Below are 14684 nucleotides of genomic sequence, written 5' to 3'. Positions count from 1 at the left end.
TCTGAGCCTGCATCCCATTCACCAGCCCAGGTGACCAGTCAGGGAAGCTTAACAAAAAAGTTGTAGATTGTGGAATCCAGAGACCTGGCTTTGCCACCAACTCCTCTGGGAACTGGCTTTAGACTCTCCTAGTCTTGGTTTCCTTATTTACAACATGGGTGTGATCCTGGTCTGGGTACCTCACAGTTTTCTCAAGATGTTAAATCTCCACAGCTTCAAACTTTGCCCCAAGCCAGTTCTAGTTCCTATTCTTACTAAAAGTTTCTTGTGGAAGCACATGTTGGAGTTTAGAAAGTACTCCAAAGTAATGAAAGTACTTTCGATTATAGAAACCATTAGGATAGTCGATTCCCCACCCCGCCCTGAAAAACATAAATTCTCCAAATCCCCAAATTCATATCTGTGGCTTCTTAAGTATCCTAAAGCTCAAGCAAATCGAGTTACCTGCTATTCAGAACATTATCAATGCACTTGGGCCCTTCTGTTCTTGAACATGCAATTTCCTTTCTCTTTGCTGGCAGAATGCTCAGAATCATTGAGATCTGGGAGGTATTTAGTGCAGGGAAATTATAAAAATTAGTAGCTGTCAGGGCCATAGTAAAAGAACACAATCACCCTTCTGCTAGGTGAGCCTTCATCTTTCTGGCGCTCCAGAACGTTGTACTGCACAAATGACAAGAGCCAGGTGATAAACGGAAGAGGCAGAGTTATTAGGAATTCATGGCAGAGGAAAAGAATCCTGTGGGACTCAGTGAACATGAACTTGGAGCTCCTTTTTCTCTGCCTTCCTTTTCTTCTCTTCCTCCATGTTTACTTGGGCTGCTATCCCTCGTGAAGCCATATAAATCCCTACTTATCTATGTGATTGGCAGGAGCCTCCAGGATCAAGTTTGGCTCTGAGCATCGGCTCAGCCTTCAGCACCACATGCAGGGCACTGGTACCCTCTGTGAGGTACCATCACTGCCTGTTCACAAGCTTCCTTTTACTCTTATGAAGGGGTATTCTCAACAAGGGCTCTCTCTGCCTCACACTCTAATTTGAATTGCATAGGAAATGTCCCCTCTGGCCATCCTGGTTTTGAATATGTGCCTTCCCTGGAAAGGGGTAGAGACGCACACAGATCAGATCAGTGTCTAGTACATGCCCTGCTCAATAGTAGAGTTATCTTGCCAAAAGGAGGGTATGGGCCCAGTGTGGGACTGGGGAAAGACTTCTCAGGGAGGGGAGTAAGAGCTAGCCAAGCCAAGCTATGTGGGAAGGAAGCCCAGGTAAAGGGTGGAGCCTGCACAAAGACCTAGAGATTCAGCAGACCCCAAGGGGCAGAGGGAAGCCAGGGAATGGCTGGAGGACAGCAGGGAAAGCAGTGAGGGGCATGGCCATGGCTGAGACACAAGAGCCCTAAGCTGACCCTGTGACCTTTGAACCACCTGGACAGGCTTGAGGTGGCTCCCTGTTTGCAATGGATGAGAACCAAAGGGTGGCTGACTGGTCTGTTGAAAAGGTTCTTTTTTCCTAGACATGCCCCTGGACCCAGGCTCTAGGCACCATCTCACACAGCAGGTGAGTGTGGTGTCGAGAGACCCATAGGCACCTGAGCCCTCCTTGCACATGAGTTCATCTCACCTTGTGTCTGTCGGGGCTGGCTCCCACACCACAGTTGTTAATCAAAAATAGGTTGAATGATGGACACACATGCCCAGATTGAGTCGGAAAAGTTTTTTTATGTAAATAGTAAATATTTTGCTATTAAAGAATTTTATTATACTATGTTACTATGAGTGAACATTTCACTATTTTTGTATAAGTCAACACTTTTGACACTTTGCACCAAAAGGTGCCTATTGTAACTACCCTCCTTTTTAACTAGAGAACAGTCATTGTCAATGTACCTGACGGAAGTGGCCGTTTTCCATCCAGCCTGGCTTATCAATGGTCACTGGATAAGTCTGGCCAGTGCGCTGTCAATTGCCAGTCCCTGCCACAGAGTATTCCCTGGGTAGTGCATTTTCTATACCTTTGTCTGTCTGCAATTATTTTTACTTTGGAATTTGTCAGTGATAGTTTTGCTGGTGACAGAATTGAAAGTTAACAGCTGTTGTCCTCCATTGTTTGAGAGGGTTATTGTGTTTTCCTCTGGCATCAGAAAACTTCTCCAAGAACAATTGCTCTGTCTTGGTGGATCATTTGTCTTTTCTTTTTGGTGACTTCTTTTTTTCTTTCTCTCTTTATCCTTGATGCTCTGCAGTTTCAGTGGAAAGTGATTAGTCAGGGATTTTTATTTTTCCCTTCAATTTGTACCAATTAGAACAGCTGAGGGGACCCTCCCTTTTACTTCTTTTTTTTTTAAAAAAAAAAAAACACTTTTTAAATATTTTTGTTGTTGTAGATGGACACAATACCTTTATTTTATTTTTCTGTGGTGCTGAGGATTGAACCCAGTGCCTCATGTGTGCCAGGCAAGCACTCTACCACTGAGCCACAACCCCAGCCCCTCTTTTTGACTTCTGAAAGACTTTTGTTCTTCTCACCCAGCATTCATTCTACTCTGCCCGTCTCTGGCCTCTCCTAGTGCCTTTAGTTGGATGTCACTTAAAGTGCATATCTTCTTCATTTCTCCTTTGCTTGTTTTTTTTTTTTTTTTTTTTAATTTTGTTCCCCTCGTTGTGAGAATGAGTTCAATATTGAAAATCCAAGCTGTTGTTTGGAGATATTTTAGGTTATCTGGGGAGCAAGTTTTCCCATAGAAAAACTAGCCCTTGGTTGACCCATGAGTGGCCATTACTAGGAGCTTTTCGTGTGCGAGGAGTGTCCAAGGAGCCCAGGTCACAGGTGAGGCACTCTCATTCACCAAAGCGCCTGCCCTCTTTCTAGTCTCTCAGTAGAACCCACGATCTCAGTGCTGACACAGGCCTTATGTTCAGATTATCCAGAGCACTGAGAGCCCTGGCCGCCCCCAGCACAGAGCGGGGTTTGTCCTAACTGTACTGATAAATTATCTAATGCAGGGGACAGTGAGGAATTGAGGCTGGTAATACATTTATGCAGAAGATATTTTTAATTAAAATATTCCACAAGTAAAAACTTCACATGACTCAAAAGTTAAAACTACCAAAATCCTACATGTGGAAGTTTTATCCTCACACCAGCCCTGTCACCCTATTCACGTCTATCCCCAGACAGTCACTTGTCTTGCTCTCTAGTCGATGTTTTCCTGTTTCATGTCCAAATATGAGCAAATGCTAGCACCTGGTCTAGCTTCTCACCACAGGCCTACACAAAAGTTAGCATGAGACATTGTTATTTTCTGACACTACTTCTGTCGTTGAAGGTGTGTACGTGATTTTTATTTATTTTTTTCCTCCCTGACACCAAATACGTGCTGTTTTTCCACACCAATTCTCCAACACCACTGGGTGTCCAAAAATTCAATTTAATTCTGATGTTCTCTGCCTGGAGTTAGCATCAGACCCTGCTAGTTAAAATTTCACACCCATAATGCTGCTCCCACTCAGACACCAGCCACAAGTGAGGGCCCCATGTGACCCACCTTTTTGCCCAGTTGACTACAAAGTTGGGAAGTTCCACAAGCCACCCCCCATTCACTTGAATGACTCCCAAGGCTCAGGAAAGTGCTCTGTGTGCAAGTGCCGTGGCATGAGAGAGGACAGGACTTCGGAGCAGCCACATGGAGTAGTTAGGAAGGTCAAGGTGTGTGGGCTGGCTTCCCAGCACTGCAGAATATTCCCCAGTGGAGAAGCTGCTTGAACCCCAATGTCTAGGGGGTTTCATGACTCAGGCATGATTGATGAGATCACTGCTCATTGGTGACTGACCTTACCCCAGAAGTCCAGGAATAGAACAGAAAGTTCACACTTGCTAATCAGGGCCTCTCTGGTGACCACTCCCATCCGAAAGATGTTTGTCCCACCAGGAGTCATTTCATGAGCATATGAAAGATTGAAACTCCAAAAGTTTCAGGAGCTCTTTTTTTAGGAACCAGGAACAAAGAGAAAATATTTATTCTTTATTACACCACAAACACACCCTTGTTTTTGGCATCTTGCTTTTTTTTTTTTTTTTGCCTTAATGTATCCAAGAGGTTCTCCCTGCAAGTGCAGACCTTAGCACATTCATTTTATGATTATATGGTTTCTTGTGGGTGGATATAGTAAAGTTTATTCAATAGGTCCCCTTTGATGGACAGTGGGGTTACTTCCAATGTTTCTCTATGACAAATAATACTACAATGACTAATCCAAGATGGTCATTTCATACCTGCATGGGTCAATCTGGAGGATGGTTCTTAGAAGTGGGCTCCGTATGCTGGTGGGTGAAATCACCTATGAAGTCCCCTTCACAGATTGAATGTCTGTGATGAAGCTTATAGTGATGTCACTGTTCTGGCCATATCTGATTAAACTGGGCGGTACCTGGAAAGGCTGTCCTTTCCTTTTTGCCCAGTTGACTACAAAGGCTGTCCTTTCCAGGAATTTAGAAGTACAGTGCATCAGTGAACCGAGGCTGAGGGATCGCCTCCAGAAGCAACGCTTCTCTGCCTCCTACATAGAACACAGAAGGAGACTCGTCCTTGGTGACAGAGAGCAAAGGAAGCCATACCTCTGAAGAGAGACAAGAAAGCATGCATCCAAGCAGGGATGGTAAGGGGACTTTCTTAGTTCTTGGAAATATTTGGTCTCTGGCCCAACTCTTTTCACACTTGGATTTGATGCAATAATACAATTTCCTCTCAGCAAAGCCCTCCTGGCTGCTTGAGTTCATGTAATTGGGTAACAATTCTGATGTGGGCATCCTCCTGTAACTCACTATAAAATCCACTAATTACTAGCTTTTATTGCATCAAGTCCAATCGCAAAGAGAAAGCCTTGTCCTCAGCTGCTCCCATGCAATCCTGACTCCTTTGTGACTGGGCCAACCTGGTCACATGTCCAATACCAGCCCTTGGGCTAGGAAGTTACAGTGCAAGGACTAGGCTGGACTCTGATACTCACTCATCCCTTGGACCCAAAAGAAGTCCAGATGTTCTTCCCAGAAGGGAAAATGAGGGACAGAGACCACCAAATTCGCACTGCCAGTGCCTGGTAACCTAAGAGCCTGATTAAGACATCATTCCTGACTTGAGTTAAGGGGATCAAGGGATTCTTTAGAGAAATCCCGGGTCTCATCATTTTGCAGCCTTCCTACAGGATTCACATCCTGACGGACCTCTCCAGACACACTTCCTTCCAAGTGTGTGCTTCCCAGTGCTTCTCACTAAAAAGGACCAAGGACCTTCATGTCCTGTCGCCCAAGAAACAGTCTAATGCTGGAAGTGGGGGCAAGAGATCATTCAGTGGGAAAAGTTGCCTTCTTCTTTGGATAGTGTTGGAGAAGACCGACTCCCAAATCACAAGGCAGTGCACGTCAGCACCAGTATGTGTGATGTCATCACAGGGCTGCCCAAAGACTGTTCTCTGTGACCATATTCCCATCATTCCCAAGGTCACAGGTCTGGAGTTTCAAAGTTGAACCTTAACTGTCTTAAGTATCATTCACTTAGTTGCTTGGATCAAATACCAGGGGAAATATTTTCCGAGTAATTAGCTGATTAACCTTGGGACGTGGGATCAAGGAGCCCTGCTTAGAGGTATAAGTTAGAGATAAGGAACCATCAGTATACACTGGAATTGCTATTGAGTATTCTCCAAAGTTATTTGATAACAGAGGTACTTCCTCTTGGCTCAGGCGGTTTTAAACATGACCTTTGCTTAGAACCAGGGTGGATGAGGTCTAAGAATTTTCTCCTTTTCTCTTGGTAAATATTAAGTCAGAGTTCAAAAACCAAAGCTAAGGCAGGGGGATGTAGCTCAGTGGTAGAGCACTTGCCTAGCACGTATGTGTCTCCTGGGTTCACCCCCAGCATGGAGGAGAAACAGTAATAGAAATAAACACCGTTTGTAGAAGCTACTATCAACCAGGTTCTCTTGAGATACAGTGAGTGTGGTCCCTTTGTGGCTGCAAGGCCCCATGTAATCTGGCCCTTGCACATCTGTCCTAAGACGATCTCACATGCTGGGCCAGCCACGCAGACTCCTGACTGCTTCTTGAGTCCCTGTTCATCTCATGACCTTCACTCAGACCATGTTTTTGTCTCAGATGTTCTTTCCTCTCACCTCTACTCTCTGGGCCAGTACCTGTGCCATCCCTGCCCAGTCTAGCTCAAAGCGGTGCTGTTCTGTGCTCTATAATCCACATCACCATCATGCCAATTGAGCAGTCACCCATGGTCCAACCTCAGAGCAGAGCCATCACAAGGAGGGACAGGCCAGTGGTCATGGGGAAACTGGACCTTCCCATGAAGTGCAGATCAGCCTTACTGGGCAAATGTTTTTGCTGACTTCCCACACCCAGGTTTCTGCTTGTGCCTTCTGTTTGACACCTCCTTAAGGACCCTTCCACATCCTACCCTTGAAATCTTCATCCTCAGTAAATCCCCAGTTTGGCCTCATAGAGGACCTAGAGAATTGGCCTGGGAGGTTCCTGTGGGGCAGGGGTGAGGAAGGGAGAATGAACAGCCAGGGGGAGGAGGGCCAGGCTGGAGGCCTCTCTGCTCGCTCATCCCTAGTCATCGTGTGTACGCCCATATCTTCATTATTGCATATTACTTGACCCCTCCACTACTCTCTCCCAAGGGTAAAGCTGGTGTCCATTGTTTGCTTGGCCTTTGGCTGCCCACCATGAACACTTATTGACACAAAAATGATCCCCACATGGTCTTTGCCTCCAGGGACCCAGAGTCTCATGGAAAAGCAAGCAAACAGACCTTGCTTAGAACAAGGGTGGATGAGGTCTAAGAATTTTCTTAGGTGACTGATGGGTGCCACACAGCCCAGAGAAGAAAGAGCTCCTCTGCTGGACAAATGGACACCTGTCCCCAACAAGGCTGTGCTGCCGGCCTCAGGGACACTCATCACACTCTGCCAACTGATAAGTGCCTCCTCACTCAGACCAGCAACTAGCTTTCTCCTCCAGGGCACTCACAGCTCCAAAGCTCTCAGCTCCTCCGTGTAAAAAGTGAGGAAACTTTCCTAGAGCTATTCCAAGACTCCTGCAGGCCCTGGGCACTGTCATTTTCAGAGGTCACACCCATGGCACGCTGGACACTTGCAAATGCATGCGTATCCATGCTAGACTATTATTTTTGGGAAAGAAAATTGTAAAATTCTTTGAAAAGTTCATTAATTTATTTTTCAAAAGTTCTGGGGAGTGTGGCTCCATAGAAGGAGTAAAGATAATGATTTGAATTTTCTTACAATTTTTAAATTTTGGAATTTATTAGGGATAAATTAATCTTGTATTATATGTGTTAAATTTTACTCAACCCACATGATTAAAATAAATAGAGTTACAATTGCTACTTGCCAGAATCCTGGGATTCTGCAGGGATTTAATGAGGCATTTATTAATGGTTATGCAAGGTTGTTCTCTTTGCTTTGTTTTATATTTCAGAGCCAATAGAATCCATGTGTTTCAGCCCGCAAATACAGGCCCTTGAAGGGCTCCTAAGCTATTGCCACTTTCCTACAAGGACACATCTGAGCTGTGGAACAGTCTTGGGCCACCAGTGTTGTTCCTTACCACCATGGATCCAGGTATTGCCTAAATTTTCATAGTCAATCTTGAGAGAGAAAGCAAAACGCTTTTGTAGATTAGCTAGTGCTTTGTGGTAGATAATCCCTGAATTCAGTTACTTACAAAAACATTAACTCCATCCCTAACCCAGGGGTCTTTGCAGTGGTTCTGCTTGGCTGACCTCCTGGGTTTGCTTGTGGGTCTGCAGGCAGCTGGTGGCTTGTCTAGGGAGAGGCTCACCTAGCATGGCCTTGGTTGGGTGACAAGGCTGTTTTCCACAATCACTCATCTTCCAGTAGGTTAGCCTCATGGTGGAGCAGTGGAAGGGAGAGAGAGAAACATGGGGTATCCCTTGGGCCCAGGTTCTCCCACATTCCATTATTCAAAGCAAGTCACAAAGCAGCCCAGATTGAAAGGGCAATCTAGATAGTGGGAGCCACAAAGTCATCTTATGAGGGTGTGGATATCGAACGAGGGGGAGAATTGGCATCAACATCTTTGTATTTATCATAGTTGAGTAGCAAGCAACTCTAACATTTGTGTTTCCTATTTCAAAGAAAATTTTAGGCCTAGCGGGAATCGTTATTGGGCTCTATGCAAATTTCATCTATTCCATACACTGCAATGAATGTTGCCTTGCCCTTATGTCAAATGACAATTATGCGAAACACACATTTGCTAAAATTACATTTTCCAAGCTTGGGTCATGTGGGATCAGTGTGCACACATTGCCCCTGGCGTTTCATTGGGTGTTTGATGGCTCTGAGCAAAACCCTGGGCTCCAGGTTTGTGACTCTGAGATTCACCAACTGTTCTACTGTTGTTGTTTGAGCAGGTGAACTATCCTCTTGTGCTCCAATTTCTTTAATGGGTCCCTCAGCACTGTGGGACCTTCCTGGTCACTGAGATGGCGAACGTCAGGGCTTGTCCTGGTGCTAGATACATGGAACACATGCAGTACACGTCAGTCAATATTACAGCTCTTGTCCAGAGCCCAGCGCCAAGTTGGTATTGAGGGGAAATGAGCTAATTGATGATGCAAACCAGTTTGTTTGGTTTTTTTTTCCAGGAGAGAGGAGTGAAGAGGAGGTGAAGACTAGAAGGCAAGGAATCTTGGCTGGCATTTGGGGGTCTTTGTAGGAATCAAATTGTTCCCTCATCCCGTGCTGGTGTCGAATGCCTGGATTGTTCTGTAGCTAACAGGTGAGTAACCCAGGACAGTCCAAGGGTGGGAAGAGGGCTTTTCCCAGAACTTAGAAACACTTCTTTCCACTGTTTGAATAATAAAGTCCTGATGACAGCCAGGGGCAACAGGATATTACTGGAGGGGTTCCAAGCCCTTTTTGAACCAGGCTGGATGAAGAGGCTGGATAAAGCCCCTCTTCTGATGGACAGTCCTTTCTGGAAGACAGATGGGAAATAATTGCAGAGGAAGTGGGGGCCTTGGTGGGAGAGGATTAGATTGTCTCAGGGAAAGAATGGGCTGTGAAGCAGCCCTCTGAGGACAGTGGTAACATTTGAAATGGGACACTGGCTCGTGAGGAGGCTTTTAGGCATGGGAATTCCTGGGCCCAGATGGTGGGAAAATCCTCGGGAAACCTTGGGATTTGGGTCTCTGCAGCTGGGCAGCAGCTGTGGTCCTGGAATTGGAGCCGGCCACAGGTGGCACCACCTGCTCCAGTTACCAAGTTTCTCCCATAGTCCTCATGGGGGCCCAGCCTTCTCCCCGCTGAGTTCTGGGGAACATGAGGGAGGAATGGAAAGAGACCATTTGTTGGAAGGATTAGGGAGGCGGCCTTCGGCCTGGAAGCCTCCCAGAGGCTCGGGGTTAATTACCAAAAGGCCCAGAGCAGCAGATCCTGAGCCCCTCTCACTGATGCCTCAATTAAATTACCCTCTGACGTCAACTTTTCTGCACCTTGAGTGCCAAGTGGGCAAAATGGGGATGTGGACTCCATAAATTCAGAGTTTATAATTGTTCCGACAGAGCGTAGATTGGATCTTCTTTTTGAATTATCTATGAAAAAGCAAATTAAGAGCATGATACTGAGAGCAGGAGACATGCCAACCCCCTCTCCTGTCCTTCCGGACCATCTGCTTTATGTAATAAATTAATAAGGTCATTGCCAGCGATTCTTCTGGTAGACGACGTTCTCTTGGTTTTTGTCGCGTGGAACCACACATGAGGTCATATTCAGCAGCACTTAGGGTCAGGATGGGTAAGGTTGTTCTGGGGGGAAGTGAATCCTGCAGAGGGGGGCCTAGGGAAGCCTTAGCAAACAGAGGTGCTTGTCATGGAGGAGTGGGGGCTGGAAAAGAAAAGGTGGGAAAAGAAGATTCATATGTAGTTGGACTGGAGTAAGGAGTTCTGGTGTGGCATTGCACAGTATGTGACTATGTAATAACAACGCGACGTACATTTCAAAAAGCCAGAAGAAAGGATTGTGAACATTTTTCATAAAAACATGATAAATGTTTGAGGAGACAGAGATGTTCAACCTGAGTTAAACATGACAGAATGTATGCATGCATTGAAAAATCACATGCTACCCCATTAATATGTACTAGTTTATGGTTATGTATGAGTTAAAAAAATAAATGAAAAATAAAGCCAGAAAGGAAGGTCTTGCAAAAATCTGAACTCTATTGAAACTTCAGCTTAGACTTTCCAATCTCCAAAATTATAAGCAAATGAATTCCTGTTGTTTTAAGTTAAAAAAAAAAAAGTAGATGATGATTGGGTTTGGCCTGCCAGATTTCACAAATAAAAATACAGAAAACCAAATTAAGTTTAAATTTCAGATAAATAACAAATAAAATTGTAGTATGAGGATGCTCCATGCAATAAATAAGACACTGTTGAGAAGTTATTCATTGTAACTCTGAAATTCAAATTGGCAGTGTCCTATATTTTGTCTGGTAATTCTAAATTATGGGGATGCAGTTCCTTGAAGCACAACAGACACCTGTCTCTGGCATGGATCAGCCCTTTATTTCCCTAATTGAAAAAAAAATATCAATTTTTGAGTACTAAAATTTATTTTGGCATTTTCTAAACTTGGCAACAATACAGGGAAATTGTCATTCTCACGGCGTGCGGGTAGATGTGTGAGCTGGAAAGATTCTTATGTAAACAGTTTGTCAAAATGATTGAAGAACTTGAAAATATTCATACTCTAAACTTTTGATTACAAAGATACACATTGCAACGTTACCTAAAATAGCAAAATATGTGGAAAAAAAAACAGCATTGCTAAATGATAGTAGTAGTCTAATATTTCCCGAGGTTTTCCAGCTAGAAGTGACGTCCCCTAATCGCTGTCAAGGAAGCTTACTTGGAGTCTGGCAAGTAAGCCTTTCTTGACAGTCTAGTCTGGTGGACATTGTGGAGGTGATGGTTCCCTGAAGAGTCTGTCTGTATGCCCTGGCCTTGCTGTAGTTCAAGTGGATTTACAGACCATCAACAGAGGGTCTGAGGGTCAGAGAAACCAGAAGTTAGAATGTTCTTTTGAAATCAGAAGAAAAAAATGCATGTTGTAACAATAGTGAATATCTCCAAGCAAGTCTGTCCTGGATTAAGTCCATCTTTGTACTTTGTAATCCTCCTTACGGATGGAGGAAAGGGATAAGTTCTGGGGCTGATGACCACTGCCACATGGCCCCTGGCAGTTGGGGCATCTCTTCAGTAGCCAGGTCATCTGCATTTTCTTTTTCTCAAGGATGTTTGGGAAGCAGAGGGAAGGACAATGTCCTGCAAAGGTTTGGGGAATTCAAAGGTGACTCTACCTATCAAAATGGTCTCAGGGACCCCAGAAATTCTACCTGTGTGAGTCAGGGCAGGAGAAGACCATTGGTTTTGTTAGCACCTCTCCTTCCATTGCACATGTGGGTCAGGGGCATTCAGAAGACTCATTGAGATGTAGGAGCAGGATTGCAGTTTTCTTGTGAGATGGAGGCAAGTGAGCGCCACCTCACCAGGGAATCTGGAAAGGGAGGCCTGAGAACACCAGGCTAGAGGCTTAGCCCCTCTCCTCCAAGTGACTGTGGCAAGTTCTTTGACTGCTCTCGGCCTCGGTTTTCCCATCTATAACATGGGATGGCTGTGAGACCTAAATGGTTACAGCATACGGGTGCTTTGAGCAGTATGTGCCAGGCACACGTCATCAGCTGAGCTGAGGAGGAGGAAGAGAGGCAGGTGAGAAGGGCTTGGTGTGCACTCTCGCATCTGCCAGGAAACAGGCCAACCCCACCACATGTGCCCCTCTCATGTAGAGAAGTCACCTGGGGCTTCTAAACCTCCACAGGAGTTCCTGGGGGCTGAAGAAGGGCTCTTTGCACCTTTGGAGTGTCGCTGTGTCAAGCTGAGTGTCCTGGAGTGGCCGTGTGAACTGCGCTGACATGCGTGTCTAGGCCTCTTTGGCGAGCAGCATCTGATCCCAGCATGGTAAGGCCCTGTGCTTGCCAGGGAGCGGCTGGGGAGACAAGGACGATGAAAGGAACATCTTTCAGCCAGTCCTTCAAACAGCTCCAGGACCCTCCAGCCAGAAGGGCCTCCTGTCGACAGTTACGTGAAATCCACTGACCTGGAGCTCAGCCTTTCCAACACAGAGGCCCTCCCCAGGGCCAGCCGTAGGGCTCTGATGAAGGACCTTCTTCTAGAATCTGTTCCTGTGGATAGAGCCCCAGAGAGCCCGCCGCAGGGCCGTCAGAGCTCTCAGAGACAAGGCATGGAGGATGCCCAAGGATGACAAGCTGTCCCAGAGACCACAGCAGTGTGGCAAAGGGGCCCCAGGGCTGGAGGAGGGGCATGGAGCAAGACCTGGTTCTGCAGTCTTTGGCTGGGTGACCCAGGGCAAGTCACTCCGTTTCTCCCTGCAGGCTCCTTATCTGTGAACTGAGCAGGGGTTAAATGAGGCGATGCATGTGAGGGTTGTGAAAGCTGGCACCAACTCCCTGTTTTTATTGTGCCTCAATATTGTGGGAAGGTAGCAGGAAGGCTTCTTGGGGAATGAGAGCCTTGAGCGAAACCTCAAAGGACTGAAAGGCTTGCCCAAGTCAGGGAGGGAATTTCACACAGAGGGAACCAGCAGCCAGAGAGCAGGACACATGTGCCTAGAATCAAGGGTGGGGAGTTGTTTGTGTGTGTGTGTGTGTGTGTGTCTGTGTGTGTTTGTGGCTGGTGGGGGATGTGACCATCAGATCATGGTAGGAAACAACAAGGGAAAGAGGACTGTGATCATGCTGGGCCTCATGAGAAAGGCCTGGGCTTCTTGTGCAGACATGGAGGAGCCAGTCCTGGTTTTGAAGCAATGGGGGGGGGGTGATGGGTTCATGATTTAGGAAGAGGCTTTGGTTTACATGGAGGCCGCAGAGACCCAGGGCATTGGGACAGTACCCCAGCCAGGCCAGAGGTGACAGGGGCTAGAAGTAATTCTGGAACTACCCAAGGGAGGGATGCTGTCCCAACCAGGCCTTCGGGCCACCGCCAGCATGCTGGAGGGAAAATCCTACCGAGGAGAGATATATGGCTGGCACCATCTCTCCCATCTCCTGCCGGGAGAGTTTGACAGCTACTGAGCTCTGGTGCGCACAGAGTGGTCTTTCACTCTGGAAAGGCCCCAGAGCTTCTGCTGTACAGAGCCTCAGAGTTCCTTTCTCAAATAAAGTGCCACTGGGCACTCCTTGCCACATCAGGCCCACCACCTGACGGGTGGCTGTGATTTAGGACAAGTGGCTGGGCAGCTGGCCTGAGCTCTGTCAGGTGGCCTCCTGGGCTGGTTACACCCTGGTGAATGGATGTAGTGTGCGGAAAGCCCACAAGCACCAGGTGCTTTGGAATGTCATTGGGTCACAGTGGCAGCATCTGTTCTGCCTCTAGCCCTTCTCATCCCTGAGGAGGTCAGCTGTGCCTGTGGGAAGCAGACACAAGGCGCCATGCTTGGAGACATGGTCCTCCCTGATGGTGGGTGTCCATTGTGCTGTTAGCTCGCCACGTCTGGCTGAAATCTCATTACAATCCTACAGGGACTTCAGCTATCTGTATAGCACAGATGAGGACAACAAGGACAGGAGCTGTTGAGGCGACACTTTGGTCCTGTGAGGTCAAAACTGAACTTCCTCTTTGCCTGCAGACCAGGGTGCTCTGCCTTGGTGGACAGTGAGGGTGGGGGCATTCGTTATGGGGGCTGCCCTGGGCACTGAGGGTGTTTGGCAGCATCCCTAGCCTCCACCCACTAGATACCAGTAGCACCTACCAGTTATGACACCCAAATGACCCCACACATCAACATATGTCCCCTGGGGGACAATATCAATGCTGGTTGATGGCCACTGCAAAGTCTCCTCTGAGACTCAGGGTAAACTCTCAGCATGAGTTCCTGTTAAAATCAAAGCAAGTCACATGTGTCCAATATACCAAGGCACAGAGTAAACATTTTCATATGAAGAAAATAGGGGCATACAAACAAGGGATGGAACCAAAGCAAGACTGAAATCTGATTGGCAAATAAGTCATATAGCTCTATGTCCAGGGGCATATGGCATCCTGATGGTCTTTCCACAGGGCTTGTAGCTTTGCCCTAATGGCTTTGCTGGTTGCAGCCCCAGGGCCTCTCACTTGGTTTGTCTCTGCTTAATTCCTTTAGCTTCCCTTGGTGGACATTACTGGCATTTTTTAATCTCAGGGGTCTTCACTGCAGCATCAGCTGCCTTCTCACATCACCATGCTTCATTCTCTCAGGGGTGCCCCCAGGACTCCAACCCTATTGCACTTTGCCTAGCCTCTCGGCCTTCTTTGAAATCTCAGCAGAAGCCTCCAGGACCCTTTAACTCCAGCATCCTGCAATCCTGCAAAGCCAGCATCATGTGATTGACGCCCAGGTCTGCCACCTTCTCTACTAGCAGCCAAGCCTTCAGGGACCTTACAACTCTCTGAGTGCCTGGGCAGTTGAGCATATTGAACAAACTTCCCAGGCTCCCCTGGATGAACAGGGTGCCCCACTGGTCCCAAGCAAATTTTTACTTTTGCACCCTTGATGGGTGTGGTCTTTGAGTT

The sequence above is a fragment of the Urocitellus parryii genome, chromosome 6 (genome assembly GCF_045843805.1).
Source record: "Urocitellus parryii isolate mUroPar1 chromosome 6, mUroPar1.hap1, whole genome shotgun sequence".
Lineage (NCBI taxonomy): Eukaryota > Metazoa > Chordata > Mammalia > Rodentia > Sciuridae > Urocitellus > Urocitellus parryii.
The sequence above is the reverse complement of the archived record's forward strand: the minus strand, read 5'-3'. Positions refer to the sequence as shown.